Raw genomic sequence first — 14,442 nt, 5'->3', positions numbered from 1 at the left:
AGACATACTGCACACTTCTATACAATCATGTCCACAGGAACAATCCAAAGCCTGCAGCTATCACATCAGTTCCCTGATACTCAAAAACTACAGGGTGTCATGTACATCATAACTGACAACCACAGGAGAAAGTGTTTGGAATGGCATGGGAGGCCCCGTCAATATTGTCTTGAGATTTACATTCATTTTCATCAACACAAAATTTGGGACATGGCCTTGTGGGACTGTGATACACAGTTATACTAAAAACCTTTGCAAAGGGTGAGGCTCAGCAGTAAACTGGCAACATCTTGTTAACAATTGGTCCAATCATCATGAATCTAAGTAGCTGAGGAACAGGCCTACGAAATCAATTTAAGATCAACCCACAGGAATTTCACTTAATATGGTGAGACCCAAGATTTAAGTGTCATAATGAGTGGTGCATGTGGGCGTGGCCTATTTCACATTATATGCTGCGCTGTTACCTTTCCTTAAATTTCTGTGAGCTGGAATAAGGTAGGGACATAACATTGACAGACTTATAAAAGTTGTCAAAAGTCTGTTGGTATCTCACAGTGTTTTGAAGATGGGGACCACCTTTATAAGGTGGGAGGCTCAGCACATGTGGACCTGTGTCCACACAGCGTTTTGTTTTGTTTTGTTTTTTAGCAGAAAAGCGGTGGCAGGGTGATGGGGAGCACCTCACACCTGCACTTCATAAGAAAGCACTCCTATTTAATGAGGCTCTGCATGTGGGTTTTGTTTCTATGACAACAACATCTTGACATTAACACTGTTAACAAGCTCACAAGGTTCACTGATAAAACACTCACCAGCAACACTCAGTGTCAGCCAGCCGATCTGCTCCCACAGATGAGCTTCTCTGTCTTTGTTGTGTCAGTAGCCTCACTGAAGCAGCAGTAGTGACATCACCAGCACCTTTCTGAAAAGTTCAGCCATTTTCAACCTGAAAAGCTCGGTTCAGCCACCCAAAAAAATGTAGCGTTCTGAAAAAAGACGCTGGCACACACTATCCTGGTAACAATTGAAAAAGATGCTGGCACAGAGAACACAAGCGTTGGATCAATTGTCGTGAAACTTCTATGTCCCTTCAAGTAAAATCAACCACTAGGGGGCGTTAGAAATGAGAATAATGGGTGTTCCAAATCAAACTATGAGTTGGAAATTGTTTGTTCAATTTCAGGTGTACTTGCTGTTGTGTTTCATAACAATGTTAATGTAATGTTAATGTAATAACATTTGATTAAAATGTGAAAATTTATTTGTAAACAGTCTCTCAAAACAGTGCCAGTAATTCCACTGGCCTTGAGCAAAATTAGCCATAAATCAATAATGGTTTGTCCAAACATCTCGAAACTCAATGGATATTTCTATTTAAGCATTTGTTGATCTATCAAACATAATGTGTCTAAACTGCAGCCTCAAATGCTCTTAAACAGTGTAGGATCATAAAATACTCAATTTAAGAATAGACAGAACATCACCATGCATCCTAGCCCCGTATCTTTACATAATAATAATAATAATAATAATAATAAACTTTATTTGTGTAGCACTTTTCATACAAAGAATGCAGCCCCTGCACGCTTTACAATAAATTTAAGTGCTTGCATTTGCATTACCATAAAAGGAAATAGCAAATTATATTACAATATATAATCACTGTAAATATACAATATACATTTTTCTATATTTTCTGTATATTTTTCCATTAGAAATAATATTTTAAAATGACTATGGTCACTGATGAAATGACATTCAGAATAACAAAGTGATTTTTTCACTGACTATTTGAAGACATTTATTGAACATTCACATTTTGGCAATAATTTAACTGACTTTGAAATAGTGACATTTTCATCCTCTGAAAATGTGTAAATTAATTTAAAAAAAATAGAATTAATTACATGCTTTGTGGTTAATTAATCTAAATTAATTGCATACATCAATTTTTGCTGTGACAGTATTTTTTTTTACTGATAAAATTCTGTCATCAGAGAGGTTGTCAGAGGACTTTTATTTACAGAAGCAGGGAAGTTTTAGTAAAACAGACTTTTTTGTATTTCTTCATCTCTGTGACAGAGAGACACTCTTAAACTAAAGTAAAAGGTGGCATAGAGTCAAAATATTTATTAAACCACGCAGAAGAAATGGACAAGCCACCATTGCTCGAGATGTGCCACGGCTGACAAACAGCTGTGACGTGCCTGACAAGTGGTGTGGATGCTCTGTGCTAGCTTGTACCTCAGGGTTTGCTGCTAAATGCTTTGCATTTAGGTAAAACTTCAGGCTTGAAGTACTCCGATGGTATGAAGACTCATGTTACAAAGCCACCGCCTTCAATGACAAACCAACTGATCAGGGTTATTCTCTTGCAAACTGTGCTAGTATTTTCGGAACGAGAACTTTTGTGCTGACTGTTTTTTGAGTATGCTTTTTCCAGTGCCTAACTCCTGTGAGTTCCAGTGCCCAGAGCCTCTCACCACAGTGTTCCACCACTCACTTCCTCCACCACTCCGGACTCCACCATCCCCCTCCAGCCTCACCAGCCTAACCAGCCTGCTCGGCTTCAGGAATCCCCCTTCCACACATTCCCATTTCCCCGACCAACTACCATTAAACTCATTTTTTCATTCATTATCTACCGTCTGTGTCCCCTGGGTCCTCCCACTTCCACCGGTTTCAAACCATAACAAAAAAATCTGGTCAAGCAAGGACCCAATGAACCCAGACGCCATCAAGGATGCCCTTTCCAGCCAAGGAGCCCTCATCCGTCGACACGATGACATGCTTCGTGGAGAAATGGACTCACTAGAAAGCCTCAACACCTATATCTCTCTCTTTCTCTTTCATTTGCAGATTTCTCTACCGAGCTCCGCAGAGTTTTTGATCATCCCATTCAAGGTCAGGAAGCAGTTAATTGTTAATTTGAAAGTGACTGCTCTCGACGGGAGATTGATTGCCTCAGTCATGCATCTCACCATTCCTATCTCCCTCAACATCTCCAGAAATCATCACAAAGTCAATCAACTGTTTGTAATTCCCTCCACCCTCTCAACCGTGATTCTGGGATTACCCTGGCTCCAGACTCACAACCCTCAAATAAACTGGATCACCTCGACCATCTCCAGCTGGAGCGTCCAATGTCATTTCCTCTGTTTGCATTCAGCGTCACCTGCCCAGACTCACCCAGTCCCTCCTCCTGTTCCACCTGTCCTCTGTGCCATCTGAGTACCACGACCTGGTGGCTATCTTCAGTAAACACTTGGCACTGTCCCTGCCCCCCCAACGCCCACCTCTCCCACCAGCCCCCTGTACAACCTTTTTCACCCTGAGAGGGAGGCTATGTAGACGTACCTTCAAGATTCGTTGAATGAAGGTCTCATTTGCCCCTCCTCCTCTCCTTTGGGAGCTGTTTTTTTCTTTGTAAAGAAGGACACTTCCCTACGCCCTTCCCCTCATCGACCCCTCGTTTGAGCCCCTTTGTGCCTACCACCACGTCTGTGTAAAGGAGGGTGATGAGTCGAAGACGGCCTGGTCACACATCGTCACTGGCTTGCTTCCTTCAGACCGTAACACAGTTATTCTGACGACTGTGAATTGCTTTTCCAACTCTGTGCAGTACATTCCCTTGCAGAGGTTGCCAAAGGCTCTGGGCCTTTGACACTGTGGGTCTGCTTGTGGAGCATGTCTTCAAGCTACATGGTATGCCCGTGGACATTGTTTCAGACAGTGGTCCCCAGTTCACATCCTAGGTGTCGAAGGCCTTTTACAAGGCTGTGGGTGCAGCAGCCAGTCTTTCTTCGGGCTACCACCCCCAGACCAACGGCCAGACAGAGCAGGCCAACCAAGATCTAGAGGTGGCCTTGCGTTGTGTCGCCACGCACTACCCAGTTTCCTGGAGCACATTCCTGCCGTGGATCAATTACGCCCACAACTCTCTCTCCTGCTTGGCCATGGGTATGTCCCCATTTATGGCTTTTTATGGTTACCAACCCCCTTTGTTTTCCGACCAGGAAGAGACTGTAGCGATTCCGGCAGTGGGTAATCATCTACGTTGGATTAGGGGGGGTGTGGCGGTTCAGGTGACTCTTAACCGCTCCGCTGAGAAGAATAAACAACTGGCTGATCTTCATCGCACTCCGGCCCCAACTACCGCATGGGACAATGACTTTGGCTCTCCTCTCTGTGAAAGTGATTAATGAGTGGACTTTAAAAACTTTATAGTATTTAAAACTTACTTAACTTAATTTATACTTACTTAACTTCCCTTGGGTTGAACATACTCAGAGTTGATTGAGCTCAATCTGATCAGCTGTTCTGGAACTGAAAACATGGAGTTTCTCTGCTTATGCTCAATCGACGCGAAGGTCAGGATAGGGCTCAGAGTTTGGTGAGCCTGCTTTCTGAAATAGGGCCCTGGTTGTAGTCACCTTCCAAAGCAAAAGACGGAATGCCACTTAAGTCCTAAATGATTTTCTAAATTTGAGCACTGGATCCTTTTATATTTAGTGCCTACATATATATATATATATATATGTAGCACTTTTGTGTGTGCTATATATATATATATATATATATATATATATATGTAGCACTTTGGGGTTCAATATCTTGCCCAAGGATACTTCGACATGTTGACTGGAGGAGCCGGAGATTGAACCGCTGATCTTCCAATTAGAGGACGACCACACGCTCAGCTGAATATAATATATAATCACTAAAAGTACAGTGGAGTGTGTCACCCAAAGTAACTGAGAAGAAACAGTGTTAAGCAATCATGTCAAGCAATTGGTTTTTCACGGACAATAAAGATACCAATTATTTGTAGTTAATGAGACTAATAATAGATATTTGGAACCAATATGCATTTACACTAAAAAATAAAATCTTTCTGTCAGTATTTACAATTTGGAATATACCAAACACCAACAAAAAGCTAAATCTCAGAGATACTTTTGGTTTATGAACCACGAAGACCCCTCAGATCCTCTGACTCCTCTTTTTTAGGTGTTCCACAGAGTTGACATAAAACATTTGGTGATTTTGCTTTTAGCTGTTTCAAAACGCTGGAACAGCCTGCCCAAGGATCTGATAGGAGCTCCAAATATTGATACTTTTTTATTTATACTAAAAGCCTATCTTTTTAGACTGGCTTTTATGTAGCATCTTACTATAACATATTTTATTTATTTTTCACCTGCTGGCCATATCTACACTCCTACTGTCATTGTTAGTTACTCCAAAGGCTGTGCTGAAAGAAGCTGCTTTATCTCAAGCTGTCTCTTCCACAACTCTGTGAATATCAAATAATATGTTTTGGTGAATATCTAACAAATACAATCAAAGCAAGTCTGCATTTTCTGCAAAACCCCACTCTTTGCCACATCGTCACTGGAAGTCCAAAGGCTCCACCCATCTGTAATTTGCCATCATGAAACCAAACAATGTGAAATATCCAAGTCTCTCTCTTGGTCTCCAATTTATTCTCAAAGGAGAACACAAGACAAATGACTTACACAGAAGATAGCAAAAGAGTTATTATTCATGAGGATCAAAACCTGAATCACATAAAATATTTAACATTTATTGTCATGTTAAATATCTCAACTGTTTGTTGTTTGTTGTTGTTGTTTGTGCTACATGATACTATGGAAACATTGTGAGAGGGCTCATTATGGAACCATAAATGTCCTGTATGAGAGCATGTGAGCAGGGGCCTGCTTCCAGCCTGCAGGGTTCTGTGCTCGTCTTGTGTCAGTGTAACCTGGATGAAAATGCTGTTTTCACAGAATGCCAAAATATTGCCACACCCCCCACCCATATGTTGTCATGCTTGTTGTTCCCTGAAATTACACAGAATTTATCAATGTGGAGAGGACTGATGAGTGTGAGCAGAGATGGAGGGAAGCCAGTCTACACACAGCTGTGACAGCAGCAGCCAGCGCCTCAGATGTAACTGTGATCCTGACAAAGAAGTCTGCAGTCACATCCAGACACACATCTGCAGTCAGGACCTGATGCCAATCAAATGGCGCATTTCCAATACATGGTACCAGCTCTACTCTATTCTTCTCTCCTTTGGTATCGCGTACCTTTCTGGGGTTCATTTTCCAATAGATTATGTGATTGAGGCATAAATCTGAGAGACAGATATCTCCAAACTTACACAAATCAAACCAAAACTTTGTGCCTGGACAGAAACAACCCTTTAACTATTGCCAACACAAAATATAGTGTTTACTGCTAGAGAGCAGCAGCTGTGTGTGTGTGTGTGTGTGTGTGTGTGTGTGTGAATGAATTTAGGTCTGAGTCTCATGCTGTCTTAGTTACATGCTTTCCGTCACATACTCAGAGTTCTGGCTATCAGCTGGAGGTGGATTTACAACAGGTACAACAATCTACAACCGTCCACACTAGTTCACCTCCTCTGTCTGCATGCTGTTGGGACTCCACCTGCTCTCCAGCCTCCCAGCATGTTTTTGCAGCTAAGGAGGAGCGATCAATAGTCAGCACACAATGTCAAAAACTACAGACCAAGCCAGAAATCTTTGTGCAGTCATGAACAATGTCAATACAATCAGCTTTAGAACAGATCAAGGAAAAAATTATATCTGTCTCAGCAGCGTTTAAAAAAAAACATGTCCATGCATGTCTTCGGTATAGACTTGACTAATGTATCAGTGTCTTTACAGCTCTCCCAAAAAAAATCAATCAGACATCTGCAGATGGTTCAGAACACTGCTGCTCCAGTCCTCACTAGGACCAAGAAAGCTGATCACCTCCCTCCTGTTCTGAGGTCTTCACACTGTCCTGTCTGTCACAGAATCCATTTCAACAGTCTGAACCATCCAGACCTCTCTTCTGGGACAGGTCTGCTGTCCCCAGAATCATGACTAAACATGGATAAGCAGCATTTCATTTTTAACAAAACACAAACTCCCAGAAAGTGCAGGTCCGCTGCAACTCTCTGTGCTTTTAAATCAAGGCTGAAAGTGTTTCTGTTTGTTGCTGCCTTTTATATAATCAAATACTATGCCCATCTTAATATATTTTACATGTTTTAATTGTTTAATATTTTAATTGTTTATATGTGTGTGTGTGTGTGTGTGTGTGTGTTTATATATTTATATATATATACTTTTAAAATGCATTTATTTTGCACTTTTCTTTTGCATTTTGAATTCCCTTGTTGCTGAAATGTGCTTCGTAAATAAACTTTGCCTCACCGCCCTTACTCCTCCCTCCATCTGTTGCAGTCATTCACTCTGCCTGCCTCACTGTCAAAACCAGGTAAACTGCACTGTACTCCTTCTTCTTCCTCATCTTCTTCGACCTTACTTTGTCCAATTTTTGTTTGTAAGTTTTTGCTTCCACAGCATGAACAGGACAGCTTGCTATTCTTGCTGTAGGAAACTGCCAAAAGAATGAAGCACTGAGTCATGCAATATAACTGGCTAATAATAAGCATGCAGACACATGACTGCCACACACACAACACATAAATCTCAGTGGGTAGAATACTTCAACACTTCTGCAGCAACTAACTAACACATATTTCATGGCAGCAACCCACAGACCCGCTGTATACACAGGTAATGCATCCTTACAGAGTTTATTACAGACAGTAAAACAGGCAAGTGAGCTGAGTTATTTCTAGTGTTGCAAAACTGCAGGCATTTTTAAATCAAGTATTTATATAAACATTTACCTAATTTTGCAAATTTTTATTCTGAATAATTTTGAGTATATGTTTTTTTTTATTTCTTTATTTATTTTAGATTTATCTTTCTGTTGTTCTTTTTACTTTTAATACTTTATGTACTTTTTTTCTGAACGTACTTATTTTTGTTATAAATCACCAACCTGTTTATACCAGAACAGATAAAATGACAAGTTAATCAATCAATTAACCAACAGACAGAAAATGAATTGCCATATATATATATATATATATATATATATATATATATACATATATATATACTAATGTAAGCCTTTTTTGAGCACTGAATATGACAGTGTCTTTAAATCGACATGTCAGTCAAACATGTCTATCAAACTTTTTGTTTTACTTAATGTTCATATGTCGGAAACGCCTTTGATAACAAACTTAGCCTTTAAATGTTGACTTAAAAAAAACACTGATTCTTTGTGATTATATGTCGAGATATAGATGCAGAAAGGATGAGGCAGCATGTGTCATTTAGTGATGTACTGATTGTGAATAGATGGAGTCAGAGTGGGCTGCAGAGTCAGGTGCAGGTGATGCTGCTGACGGACTCAGTGAGTGTATGAGTCAATCTGACAGTCAGCGTGTCCTCTGACTGTCCACATGTCAACATGTGACAGCTTCACAGCAGAGCTCTTACCAACATGATGCACTCGACAGGATAACTCACCATTTTCAGCCTTTCCTGGCCATCTGCATGTCAGCGGAGATGAGGAGCAGGGAGGTCCCCATATGAGACCCAGTTTAAAGAGTCTCACAGTTCATCCAGTCTCACAACGCCTGCTCCGGTATCCAACCCCCGAGCTAAAGAGTAAAACAGGTCCGTTAAAGGAGTGTCCGGTAAATCCCGCTCAGCAGCAGGGCTATAGAGTGTCGGTGAGTGTTCCCGGTGTGGCGGCGGTATCCGTGTGCTCCCGGCCTGTCCGCGGTGGCTCCTCTCTGACACAGCAGCAGCCCCAGCATCTCCTCCATATACACCCCCCACAGCTGTCGGACGCGTTCGGCTGTTTCCGGAAAGACTGAAGCGGACTGTTAGGCTGTCGGTGACGTCCGACGAGAACGAGTTTTTCATATCTGCTGAGAAAAATGCTGTTTATTCAATGTGGAGTCAAATCCACATTGAGCGGTCAGACTCGCCACCTCTCTGAGGCGCTGGAGCACTGCTGGTCACATAGTAGGAAAAAAAAGCTGTTTGGGCAGAGTGTTGTCAGCCTGGGACACTTTCTGAAAATTTGCATTCTGGAACTAAATCATCCTAATGCCTTAGCTCCAATCTTGATAAGATTCTATAAACATAAACTTTCTGATTTTGATATAGCCCACAAAAGAAACAGTAAAGAATAATCAGACACAGAACTGCTGCCTCCATCTCAAACACAATTCACTTTGATTTTATTATTTGTCCCAGAGGAAAGTAGTATAAAAGCATAATAAAACATAATAAACACATAAAATACAAACAATATTTCCTGAAACCACTTTCTGATAGATGCTACTGACAAAACGGGATGCCGTCATTGTCAAAACGGGACACCTTATATTTTGATATAGAAAAACAGAAATTAAAAAAACATTTGGTGAGAAGCAGTAAATTAAACATTTTAATATCCTCAAATGAAAATACAACAACACAGTCGAGATTCTTATAAAACATTAAAAAGTATTTAACATCTTCATATCTTTCTTTTGCCCTTTTCTTTTCTCAAGAAATCAAACAGGGCTCTTAAGGCAATTTAATAAAAAAAAAAAACAAACAAGCTGATATTAAAACAATGCAGAGGCCTTGTATTAGTAATTTCCACATATTAACATTTCAGTAAGTTTCTTCAAAAACATATGTTATGAAAATACAATACAACTGAGACAGGCTACTTCTTTTTCACTTTGTTTTCAATTGTTTTATAAATCTTTATAGATGTACCTCATTCCCTGTCTTTTGTCTGCCATAGACTTCTGAAATTTGCATGAATTTTAAAAATTGAAATATTTAAACTGATATTGCTCGTGTTTCCTCTTTTTTTCTTGGCTTTTTTTGTGGAGGGGCTGAAAGGATGACAGCTTTTTAAATTTCAGGTTAACTGTGTGGTTCTTTTAAACACTGGGCAGAATAATGAAAAATGTCCAAACTCCCAGCAAGACAAGTGAGTCAACAGTGTGTTTCTCAACAAAAATGACTTTCCCTTAACATGAGCAGACACTGAGCCTTGCAGCGATCAATGAGTAAGCAGACTGAGAACAACAGCAGGGCATCATGGCCCTGATGGGGAGACAAAAGTCAGCAAATGCTCAAATGTGAAGTGAGTGCACATCCCATGGGGACTTTTAGGTGCTAATTTGAAGAGATCACAGATTGGATAAACAAAGGCTGACAATACTGAGGAGTGCTGGCTCTACACTTCCAGCAGCACTGTAGGAAAATAATTATTATGTAGAAGCTGCTTTTTCCCCCAATAGTTGCATTCTGATAGTGAACTCAGCTTGTCATTAGCTGTTGGCTACCATTATTTTCTATATTTCACTGTGCAGTGTTTCCCCTAGTATTTTTTTCAGGCCCAGTGGCACACAGAAAAACCCTTAACAGACACGATGCCTGGGATGACTTACTGGCCTGTTTCAGTGAGATGGCACAGGAGGTCAGCAATTTAATTATTTGCGTTCAAATTTTGGTTCACTCTCTATATTAAAAACTTTAAACAAAGTGAACACAACAAGGAGAGGATGTTTGAACAAGTTGTATATGTTTACAGAATAGTCGTACATCATGAGCAAAGTGTGCAGAATTCACTGCTGCACTTCATCTTTCTTTTCTTTGAGAAAAATTTCACCACAGCATTATTCTCCGTTCCCAGTTTTATCTTTGCTCCATGGCTCAGTTGAGAAAAAAGTGAATGTATTTGGTTGCTTGTTTCACGGTAGTTTCTTTTTGGATGGTGGCACTATGGTCATTTAGCTGACCTGTGACGTTCTTTGCCTTTTCCCCGCTTCAGTCATTTAAACCTGCAATTCACTTTTGAAACGCGCATACATCCATACATCAAGCAAAACAATCTGCACAGGGTGTTTTATTTTGAAAATTGACTGACTGCACTGCCATTGTGTCCATGACTTCCTGCATGACTTGCTTTGCAGCTTGAAGGAGCGAGCCTCTCCCTCGCAGTGGATAAATGTTTTGAGAGTCACGCAACCAACGCAAAATGACTCCGTTATCTCTCAGTATTTAATTCATGCACTTTGGCAAGTGTAAAAAAGCCTCACAATTATATTATTTTATCCACAGTTAAGTTAGCAGAGCGCTAACCTGGAGGCATGGCCCTCCCTCCTCTGTGTCTGATTGGCTGTCTAATATTCTCAACCTGAACCTCACCAACTGTTAGCCCTTCCTGCTTCTGCTCCCCGACCGTAGTCAGCGAGTACAGGGGAGATTTGTTTACCTCCAGGGCTGAAGTAACTTCAGGGTTCATTCTCTTCACTTTAACCAGCAGCTGGAAAGCAACACACAGAACTCAACTTGCACCTGAGAAGCTGCAGCATTTATTAACTGAAAACTGTGACTCACACTGCATGCTAAACTGACTACTTTTACTGCTAAGTTACCCGTTACCCGATTCTCTGCTCCATTTTGTACACTCTGATGCATTCATGATGACACTCGTATCACCTGCTTGCACACTTTTGCTTGACCACTTACACCATACGCTCACACACACACACACACACACACACACACACACACACACACACACACACACATACACAAATTCTGTCCTGTCACTACAGTAACCACGCTACTATTATAACACAATCTAATCTAATCTAATCTACATTTGAAACTGGATGGCTGTATCCCTAGATGTTTCAATAATCATATTTAGCTATATGCCTTACTTATTATTCCCCTCCTTTATAGCAGGGGTCGGCAAGTGAGTTTGGTCTTGGGACAATTTTTTTCCAAGCAATTAGATGGCAGGCCAGAACATAATCAAAGGATAATTTAAAAAAATTGATTGATACAAAAAAAAATGTAACTGAAATTTGCAACAGACCGCCTTGTAGGACACCCATGTGTGGGATTTGCAGAGAATGGATAGAAATAACTAAAGAAATATCAGAGGACATGGATAGGACCATTATGAAATTAAATATTGACTTTCATAAATAAAATTGAGTCATGAAATGCTCTTAATGAGATTGTTTTTATTTCCCCTTTTCATATTTTGATTAATAAACATGTAGCAGCCTTATCATTATTTTGAAAATGACTGCTTCTTTTTTACACACAGAACATCACCACTTCGACTGACCATGTAGGAACCTAACTTATTCTAATAATTATTTGATATTGGCTTATCCTCATTTCCTTTTTCTGTCCTTATCCTTTTTTTTATTGTTTGCATGCTGGAGGTACAATATAACGCTGTGTGCAGAGTGAAGTTAAACAACTACAGATAAACATTTAACCTACCTTTATTTTAATAATTGTTATTTTTCATTTTTGTCTGCTGCCTGCTGTCCATTGTGGGAATGCATTTTGAAGCCTTAGGACCACATTGTACAGTGGATGACCAAACTCTTACTGTAGCATTGTACTTATCTACTTATTGTTACTGTAGCAGTTGAATTAAAATACGCCTGGACTGATGGTCTAATGTAGGTTTTTTTTCCTTTAAAGTGCCATTAGAGTAGAGATTAATGTGTTGTTTTGCTTTGTTGGTCATTGAAGGTTCTTTAAGTAATAAAATACACAAAAACTCTAAGTTATTAGGGTCAATGACATGACATGCATATTTTTGTGTCCGAGTCTTCAAAAATAATAATAATAATAATAATTTATTCATGACATCTGTCACTTCATTCTATAAAACCTATTTATTTTCATACATTTTTTAGTTAATTCAAATAATTATATTATTTTAGGTTTTGGCTTCTCACAATCTTAAAATGTCAGGTGGTGCAACTGTCCAAGCAAGTGAGCAGGCTAAGAAAACTATTAAAAAAAATGTAATATTAATAATGATAAATTCAAAATAAAATACTTTGGCATTGTTTTATGTTTTAAGTCTTTTGGAAAATGTTTTTTTTTCTCATATTAATAGTTTTAAAGCTTTTAAAATAACTGCTAAACTTTTGTCCAGCAATTAACATTTCCTAAATGTCAGGGTGGCGCAACCATAAACATTGGACTTTTATTTTGAAGTGAAGAGACAATAGCTGTAAACAGGATGTTGCATCAGCCAGGAGACCCCAAGAGACCCTTGGGACTAAGCTAAAAGGTTTGTAGATCTCTGTCAAATACTGATAAAAATAACTACTTTTAACTCATATGTAGGCTGGTACGCTTTCCATGTCAGGTGGTACAACCAGTGTAAAACTAGAAACATATTATTTTATCATAAAACTCTTCATTTTTTAAGAAAGTGGTCTGTTTGAACTTCATGACAAGGGTAGAAGCTAATGCTAGCTAACAAACAATAGCCTGTTTAATTTGAGGTTAGTTGCAATTGTCAGGTGGTGCAACCAGTTAGTCAGGTGGCACAACTGCAAGGAATGTCACTATATAATGCTATTCAAAGCTCTAAGATTATCCATGAGACTTTTAAAATGTTTACTAGTTTTTAAATTTAAAGATATTATACACTTTAAAACATTTTACATGATAATTTGTACATTTTAGATGCCACTATCATCTAAAGAAAAATCAGCACGACATCGGGCACGCATTAAAAATGATCCGGCTGCAAGGGAAGCATATCTGGCAAAAAGAAAAGAGAGGTAATTAATCACAACAGTTCATTTTACAGTTATTATTATTATATTACAACTTTCAGTTTCTTAAATGGGAATTTGTCAGTTTACTAGTTCTTGTGTTGTATAGTTATCAGAGGAGGAAGAGAGAGGGAAAGATTGTGAAGCCCCCCATCAGCCAACTGTCTAAGCCAAAAAAGAAAAAAATGAGGCAACAGTGGAGGCAAGATCATGGAAGGTTCATCATGGTGAATTACGAAGGTCAGCCATTTGTGGGGCAGGTCCTTCAAGTGGTTGGGGAAGAGATTGAGGTGAGCTGCATGCAGCAACTGGGAGGAAAAAATGCATTCACTTGGCCCCAACGTGCTGACATCATTTTTTTCTACGCAGCTGAAGTGCTCAGAGTGATTGCAGAGCCAGAGCCTCTCAATTCATGACACACACGTCTAATGCATTCTGACTGGGAATACTTCAAAACACAAAAACTGAGTTGAGATACTGTCTACTAATGTTGACCCAACAACTCAGAAAATGTTCCGGTTTTGTTAAATGATACTTCATTGTTGCCATTTAGAATAGTTTTATAGTTAGTGTTGTATCGAATGTAGTCTTATGTGAAGTGTTGTTGATGGGTTAGGGCTAGTCTATATCTGCCCAGGGTTAGTCTATGTTTAAGGTATGTTTGTTACTATTTGAAATGAAAATGCATTTTTTTTTCCAGCATATTTCATGTCATAACTAATGTTGTCAGGTGGTACAACCAATTTAGATAAAAAAAATGATAGGTTAAAATGACCAAATGGTTTCTAAATGTAATTTTTGTAGTTATTATATTGAATATATGAATTTGTGTATTTATGTAATTATTTTCCTGTCTTTGAATGTAAAATGTGATGTTAACATACTTGTAACCTGACCTACAGAATTAAAAAATCTGAAATTATTGTTAAAAAAAACCCCACAAT

The 14,442-nt window shown here is 39.2% G+C and overlaps 1 protein-coding gene and 1 long non-coding RNA gene across 8 annotated transcripts in view; one reads left to right on the top strand and one right to left on the bottom strand.

The window, feature by feature from the left end:
* The window catches only part of ptprfa (protein tyrosine phosphatase receptor type Fa), a 301,290-nt gene extending 292,428 nt beyond the window's left edge, over positions 1–8,862 (bottom strand). For 5 of the 7 annotated variants that reach the window (XM_088077354.1, XM_088077355.1, XM_088077356.1 and 2 more), the window contains exon 1: positions 8,406–8,862. The gene's annotated coding sequence lies outside the window, so the exon portion shown is untranslated. The remainder of the gene's footprint in view (positions 1–8,405) is intronic. The other 2 variants (XM_088077358.1, XM_088077360.1) reach the window with 1 other exon arrangement.
* A 4,116-nt stretch (positions 8,863–12,978) lies between these two features.
* Positions 12,979–13,708, top strand: LOC148189484 (uncharacterized). The gene is made up of 3 exons (XR_015776563.1): positions 12,979–13,005; positions 13,407–13,504; positions 13,608–13,708. It is a non-coding gene; the product is annotated as an uncharacterized LOC148189484 (long non-coding RNA).
* The last annotated feature ends 734 nt before the right edge of the window (positions 13,709–14,442 follow it).

The sequence above is a fragment of the Plectropomus leopardus genome, chromosome 5 (assembly GCF_026936395.1).
Source record: "Plectropomus leopardus strain MGB_pleo_1.0 chromosome 5, ASM2693639v1, whole genome shotgun sequence".
In the NCBI taxonomy this organism is placed as follows: Eukaryota; Metazoa; Chordata; class Actinopteri; order Perciformes; family Serranidae; genus Plectropomus; species Plectropomus leopardus.
This window is presented reverse-complemented; position numbering and strand designations above follow the sequence as displayed.